The sequence below is a fragment of the Chrysochloris asiatica genome, unplaced genomic scaffold (assembly GCF_000296735.1).
Source record: "Chrysochloris asiatica unplaced genomic scaffold, ChrAsi1.0 scaffold00073, whole genome shotgun sequence".
Taxonomy (NCBI): Eukaryota; Metazoa; Chordata; class Mammalia; order Afrosoricida; family Chrysochloridae; genus Chrysochloris; species Chrysochloris asiatica.
In genome coordinates, this window is record NW_006408591.1 from 858205 (window position 1) to 866503 (window position 8299).

General features: G+C 39.0%; 1 pseudogene; it reads right to left on the reverse strand.

Annotated features, from left to right (window-relative positions):
* LOC102826134 overlaps positions 1-1534 on the reverse strand; it is a 17926-nt pseudogene extending 16392 nt beyond the window's left edge.
* Between the last annotated feature and the right edge of the window lie 6765 nt (positions 1535-8299).

Here is an 8299-nt window from a genome sequence, read left to right on the forward strand (position 1 = left end):
GCCTGTAAACTTTCACTCAATCCCCAATGAAAACCTTAAAAGAAAAAAAGTTCATGGAAAAATTCCATTGTTTTTCCATTCCATTTTTCATGAACTTATTGAAGCCTCCTCATATGTGTGTGTGTGTTATTTCTGCGTCCTGTTCTCATGACTTTTGGGGTATTTTTGTTTAGTTTCCAATGTTCAAAACAAGTATAAGGAAAAAAGGACAATTATCTTCTGCCTCTAGTTTCCCTAAAGTTGAAACTACTCATATGCTGTGTTTCCATTTCTCGTTCATTCATACATTATTTTTTCTCTACCTCTCTTTTCATCCATGATCTTGTTTACTTACTGCCCAGGTCAAGCAACCTTGAGACTTGCCTCAAGAAAGACTAATCACAGGGCACAGGGAAGTGGGGAGGAGCTATGTTGTCACCTATAGGAACTAGGGATGTGCAAAGAATCCTCAGAGATCTTTACTGAATCCTCCCCCAACCTGCCCTAGACTTACTTAGACCTACAACGTAGTAGAAACATTTTTCTAGACTGTTCTGATGGTTTGATTTGAACTAGTCAGGTGATCTTCATGGTCTAAGAGTTTGGTATCTCTGCTAGTTGGTAACTGTGTTTGTTTAATTTGATTCTTCCTCTACCAGGCTTTGTGAGAGAATTAAACCCTGATGTCCTAAGGCATCCAGTGTAGGTGATGGATTCAATTTTTTCTTGTGCATCTAGTATGGTACAAGTTACGTTCTGTCCTTGAGAGAATTGAGGAAATGATTACTCTGCCTTTTATGGTTCAGATGAAGTATTGTTGAGAAGGACTTGTCTCTGAGTGGCACAAAGGGATTGCTCTTGATGACCTAAAGGTTCAATCCTAAACTGAATAGTATCACTGCAGAGGAAAGCTCTGACGATCTGCTTCTATATAAATCACTGCCCTTGAAACCTGTATGGAACACAGTTCTGCTCTATTATACGTGACATTGAACATGAGTTAGAACTGATTCAATGGCAGCAGGTTTGCTTCAGTTTGGTAACAATGGAGAATAAGGCATCCTATAAGCCCAAGCTATCCCAGTATTCTTTGAAACACAGATCCAACTAGTGTCTATTATTCTGGGACCCTCAATCAATTTTTCCTAGTGATACTGGGATCATAGATGTTGTACTAATTTGTCATTCAACAGCTATGTTTTGTGGATAGCATTGTGCTGTAAGACAAATGAAGCACTAAATCAATGAAAATCATGTATTTTCCTTCCAGGAATTAATATACTTTAGAAAAAGTTCAGACAAATATACGAATATGCTTTTTTATCTCTTCTCTTTATTTGTCTGGCAAATTTCTGTTGATTTTTTTAAAAATTCAGATCAAGAAATGCCTGTCTTAAACTCCTCTTGCCATCTGCTCACCTCAAGCAATATTTGTCATCCATTTATTATTCACCAAACACTTACTTCATATCTTCTACATACAACTCCCTACACTAACTGTACCAATGGGACACCGAGTATCCACAGATGAGCAAGCCATGCTTGGTCCCCACATCGTGGAATTTATTGAAGGTTCCAGATGTGATGACAAGTGGTAGGAAAGAGTCTGAGCGGTTAAGACCAAATCAGGATGTTCAAGGACCCCTTTCTGGATAAAGGATCTTTAAATTGAGTGCTGAAGGGGATTGAAGAGGAGTAACAAAAGATTTCAGGAATGGGGAGAAGCATATGCAGAGTTTCATTGGCAGGAGATGGCAGAGTGAGAATGAAGGACAAGAACGCAAGGTATCTGGTTCACACAGAGAGACCCAGGAAAGAATGGTTTAGATAAGGCAATGCTGAGGATTTGAATGTCACTGAATAGCAATGAGTGTCTTTGAAGGAGGTCCGGAGGTAAATAACAAGATCACAAATGCTTCTTAAAATAATCACAGCTATAGATGTGGTAACTAGTTTGGAGAATGTCAGAGAAGATAAAAAGACTCTAATCATACTTTTCATGTATATTATGCGATGGGATATACAGTGATGCATGCATGTGCCCAATAAACATCTGCCCAGCTACAGCTGTAAGGCACTTTTCTGGCTCAGTAACAAGAAAGAGAAAGAGGAGGTGGTGGGGGAGACTTATCAACAATGATGGTAATAATAGATTAATAAGTGCCAACTGCAAGCCCATCACTGCCCCAGGCACTGTTCTAACTTCTGCGATGTACACAATTTTCTTTTATCCTACCACTGTCATATGAAGCAGCTATTACTGTTATCCCCACTTTACAGAAGAAGAAACTAAAGCACTGAGATTACCGAATTTGACCAAGATCACACATTCAATGAGGAGCATATCCGGGGAATTGGTGAATGATTTATCAATCAATTTAGGGGACTACTTGTGAATGATTGGTGGTGGTTGTATACAGTGAAGTCTGTTCCAAACCATCCCATGCAAACCTATATGGTGTTTACAAGGCTGTAAATCTTTATGGGAGCAGAAAGCCTCATCTTTCTTCTGTGGATTGGCTGGTAGATTCAAACTGCTGATCTTGTCATTTGCAGCCTAGCTTGTAACGACTATGGTACACTGAAAACCCTATGTATAGGAGCCAAACATTGCCAGATATTGAACTGGAAGTTGAAAGCATACCACCAGAATATTGTCAGATATAGTGCCATCAGATGAGCCCCTCAGATGAGAAGGAAGCGCCAATACAACTGGGTAAGAGTTACCTCCTCAAAGTAGAGATGACAATGAAGACACGAATGGAGTAAAGCTTTTAAGGACCTTCAATGGCTGTGGGCTAGTCCTGGTGTGGTGCTGTGGGTTATTGGGCTGGACTGAAAAGTCATTTGGACCACAAAGTTGGTAGTTCAAGCTCACTGGCCACACTTTGGAAGACTTATACAGCATAGCTATGGGTCAGAACAGACTTGACACTTAACAACAACAATGGCTGACAGGGTGCAACCCAAAATGAGGATGTTGTTGTTGTTGTTATGTGCCGTGGAGTCAGTTCTGACTCATAGTGACCCTGCACAGGGTTTCTGAGGCTGTAAATCTTTATGGGAGCAGAAAGCCTCATCTTTCTCCCACAGAACAGCTAGTAGATTCGAACTGCTGACCCTGAGGTTAGCAGCCTGATTCACAACTATTGTGCTACCAGAGAGCTGCAAACATGCATTAATAAACAGAACACAGAATGTATGAAGTGTGAGTCTACGAAAACTGGAAGTTGTAAAAAAGAAAAGGGAAGTCATAAAGATATATATCCTAGTCATTACTGTACTGAAATGGACTGGCATTGACCACGTCAAATCAGATAATCGTATGGTTTACTATGTTAGGAACAACAAATTCCAAATGAATGGTGTAGCATTCATCATCAAAAAGAACATTTCAAGGTCTATCTTGAAGTACAATGCTATCTGTGATAGAATAATATCCATATCCCTAAAAGGAAGACAAGATAATGCCACTACTATTCAAATTTATGCACCGACCACTAAAGCCAGTGATAATGAAATTGAAGAATTCTACCAATTTTCTTCGTTTGAACAGCATCAAACAGTCAATCAAGATGTATTGATAATTACCGGTAGTTGGAATGCAAAGGTTGGAAACAAAGAAAAAGGATCAGAGAAAATTTGGTTTCAGTTATAGAAATGATGCTGGAGATTGCATGATAGAATTTTCCAAGACAAATGACTTATTTCTTGCAAATATGCTTTTTTATAAACATTGGAGTCTACTTACTATACACATGGACCTCAACAGATGGAATATTCAGAAATTAGATTAATTACATCTGTGGAAAGAGATGGTGGAAAAGCTACATATCATCAGCCAAAACAAGGCCAAAGGCAGACTGTGGAACTATTAATCGATCATATGCAAGTTCAGATTGAAGGTAAAGAAAATGAAAACAAGTGCAGGAGAGCCAAAATATGACCTTGAACATATCTCACCTGAATTTAGAGTCCATCTCAAAAGAAGATTTGATGCAATCAACACTAATGACTAACTAATGACTGAAGACAAGAAGAGTTGTTGGATGACATCAAGAACATAATACATGAAAAATGCAAAAGATAATTTAAAAGTTAGGAAAGAAAGAAAAGACCAAAATGGATGTCAGAAGAAACTCTGAAATTTGCTCTATGACATAGAGATACTGAAGATAATGCAAGCAATGAGGAAGTCAAAGAGCTGAAAAGAAAATGTCAAAGGACAGCTCAAGAAGACAAAGAAAGTATTGTAATGAAATGTGTAATGAGTTGGAGTTAGAAAACCAAAAGGGAAATAACATACTCAGCATTTCTCAAGCTGAAAGAACTGAAGAAAAATCAAGCTTTGGGGTGCAATATTGAAGGATTCTATGGGAAAGTATGAAACGATACAGGAAGCATCAACAGAAGACAGAAATAAAACAGTCACTGTTCCAAAAAGAAATGGTTGGCACTCAACATTTCAGCAGGTAGCATATGATCAAGAACCGATGGTAATGAAAGATGAAGTCCAATCTGCACTGAAGTTATTGGCAACATCAAATCCTCCAGGAATTGGTGGAATACAAATTGAAATCTTTCAACAAACTGATGCCACAAAGGAGACACTCACTCACCTATGCCAAGAGATTTGGAAGACAGCTATCTGGCCAACTGAATGAAAGAGATCCACATGTATGCCTGATTCAAAATGAGTGAACCAATGGAATTGCAGAAATCATTGGACAAAATCATTAATATCACAGGCAAACAAAATTTTGTTGAAGACAATTCACAAATAGCTGCAACAGTGCATTGGACTGCTGGAAACTTGAGCTGGATTTAGAAGAGTACATGGAACTAGGGCTATCATTGCTGATGGCAGATGGATCTTGGCTGAAAGTCCAGAATACCACAAAGATGTTTACTTGTGCTTTATTGGCAATGAAAAGATTTTGACTGTGTGGATCATGACAAGCTATGGACAACATTTCAAAGAATGAATATGCCAGACACTTATACGTGTTCATGAGAAAACTGTGCATAAATCAAGAGGCAGTTAAGGGATATGAATGGTTTAAAACCAGGAAAGGTGTACACTAGGGCTGTATTCTTTCACCATACTTACTCAATCTGTATGCTGAGCAAATAATCCAAGAAGCTGGATTATGGTAAAAAGAATGTGGCATCAGGATAGGAGGAAGAGTCATCAGCAATCTGCCATATGTAGACCATACAACCTTCCTTGCTGAAAGTGAAGAAGATTTAAAATACTATTGATGAAGATCAAAGACTAGCCTTCAATATGAGTTGCATCTCAATGTAGAGAAAACAAAAGTCCTCACCACTGGACCAATAAACAACATTAAGATAAATGGGGAAAAGATTGAAGTTGTCAAAGACTTCATTTTGCTCAGAATAACCATCAAAACTCATGAAAGCAGCAATCAAGAAATCAAATGATGTATTAGACAAATCTGCTGCACAAGACCTCTTTAATGTGTTCAAGAGCAAAGATGCCAACTTGAGGACTAAGGTGTGCCTGACACAAGCCATTCTACTTTTAATAGCCTCATGCTCATGTTGGACAGTGAATAAGGAAGACTATAGATGAATTTTAAAACATTCAGTGTTCCCATTTTCTGTTCAAACTGCTTCTTGGTGCAGGTAAAGATTCCTCATCAGCACAATTAAGTGCTCTGGAATACTCATACTTCACAATGTTGTCCATAGCTTGTCATGATCCACACAATTAAAAGCTTTTACATAGTCAATAAAGCATAGGTAAACATCTTTCTGATATTCTCTGCTTTCAGCCAAGATCCATAGAGCATCAGCAATGACATCCCTCATTCCACGGACTCTTCTAAATCCGGCTTGAATCTCTGGAAGTTCTCTGTCAATGTATGATTGTAGCCATTTCTGTATTACCTTTAGCAAAACCTTACTCACATGGGATATCAAAGAGATTGCTGAGCAAATAATCCAAGAAGCTGGGTTATATGAAGAGAAATGTGGCGTCAGGATTAGAGGAAGACTCATTAACAACCTGTGATATGCAGATGATTCAACCTTGCTTGCTGAAAGTGAAGAGGACTGAAATTTTTTACTGATGAAGATCAAAGAGCACAGCCTTCGGTATGGATTACATCTCAATGTCAAGAAAACAAAAATCCTCACCACTGGACCAATAAACAACATTCTTATCAATGGAGAAAAGATTGAAGTTGTCAAGGACTTCATTCTCCTTGGATCATTATCAACACTCATGGAAGCAGCTGTCAAGAAAGCAGACGAAATATTGCATTAGGCAAATCTGCTGCCCAAGAACTTTTTAAAGTATTGAAGAGCAAAGATGTCAGCTTGAGGACTAAGGTGCACCTGACCCAAGCCATGGTATTTTCAATAACCTCATATGCATGCAAAAGCTGGACAGTGAATAAGAAGACCGTAGAAGAATTGATGCTTTTGAGTTATGGTGTTGGAGAAGAATATTGAAAGTGCCATGGGCTGTCAAAAGAAACAATAGATCCAAGCGCCCCTTGGAGACCAAGATGGCCAAACTTCGTCTCTCATACTTTGGAGAAATTGTCAGGAGGGACCAGACACTGGAGAATAATATCATGTTTGGTAAGGTGGAGGTTCAGAGATAAAGAGGAAGACCCCCCCAACGAGATGGATTGGCCAAGTGACAGCATCGATGGACTCAAGCGGGGCAACAGTAGTGAAGGTGGCCCAGGATCGGGCAGTGTTTCGTTCTGCTGTGTATAAGGTCGCTATGAGTTGGTACTGACTTGATCACACCTAACAACAACAATTATTATTATTATTATTTTATTGTTAAGTGCCATCGAGTCGGGATCCTACTCATAGCAACCCTGTACAGGGTTTCCAAGGAGCAGCTGGTGAACTAGAACTGCCGGCCTTAAGGCCCACAATGATGATAATATAGACGAATTGGTGCATTTGAGCCAAGGCACTGGAGGAGAATATTAAAAGTACCATGGACTTCCAAAAGAACAAATCAATCTGTGTTGGAAGTACAACCAGAATGCTTCCTGGAAGCAAGAATGGCCTGACTACATCTCTCATACTTTGGACATATTATCAGGAGGGACCAGTTCCTTGAGAAGGATATCATGTTCAGTTAAATAGAGGGACAGAAAAAAAGAGGAAGACCCCTAACAAGATGGACAGGCACAATGGCAACAGCAATGGGCTCAAATGTAGCAATGATTGTGAAGTTGGTACAGGACTGGGCATTGTTTCATTCTGTTGTGCATAAGGTCACTATGAGTTGATATCGACTCAATGACATCTAAAAACAACAGCATATGCAGATGATACCACCCTGCTAATAGAAAGCAAAGAGGACTTTAAAATTTTACTGATGAAGATCAAAGACCACAGACTTCAGTTTGGATTGCATCTCAATGTGAAGAAAACAAACATTCTCACAATTGGAACAATAAGTAACAAAATGATAAATGGAAAAAAAGATTGAAGGTGTCAAAGACTTCGTTTTGCTTGGATCCACTATCAACATTCATGGAAACAGCAGTCAAGAAATCAACTGAATTATTGCATTAGGCAAATCTGCTTCATAAGACCTTTTTAAAGTGTTCAAGAGCAAAGATACCAGTTTGAGGACTAAGATGTGCATTATCCAAGTCATGGTATTTTCAATTGCCTCATGTGCATTTGAAATTTGTACAGTGAATAAGGAAGACCATAGAAAAATTGATGCATTTGAGTTATGGTGTTGGAGAAGAATTTTGAAAGTACCATGGACTGCCAGAAGAACAAACAAATCTATTTTGGAAGAAGTACAACTTGAAGGTTCGTTAGAATCAAGAATAGCGAGATTTCATCTTTTATACTTTGGACATATAATCAGGAATTTCCAGTTCCAGGAGAAGGACATTGTGCCTGGTAAACTGGAGTCAGAGAAAAAGAGAAAGATCCCAGTGAGATAGATTGGCACTGTGGCTACAGCAATGGGCTCAGTATTAGCAGTGATTGTGAGGATAGAGCATAACTGGGCAGTGATTTGTTCTGTTAATACATAGGGTTGCTATGGAACCTAACAACAACTCTTTACCACAAGGATCCCTAGTAGCAGTGTGGCTAAGCACTCTGCTCTTAACTGAAAGGCTGATGATTCAGAACCACCAGCTTCTCTATGGAAGAAAGACCTGGCAGTCAGCTTTTTTAAAGAGTGCAGACTTGGAAACCCTATGGAGTAGTCCTCCCTGTCCTATAGGGTTGCTATGAGTTTAAATGAACTCAATGGAATACAAAAACAACTCCATAAATAGTGGGTTTCAGGATGCTGACC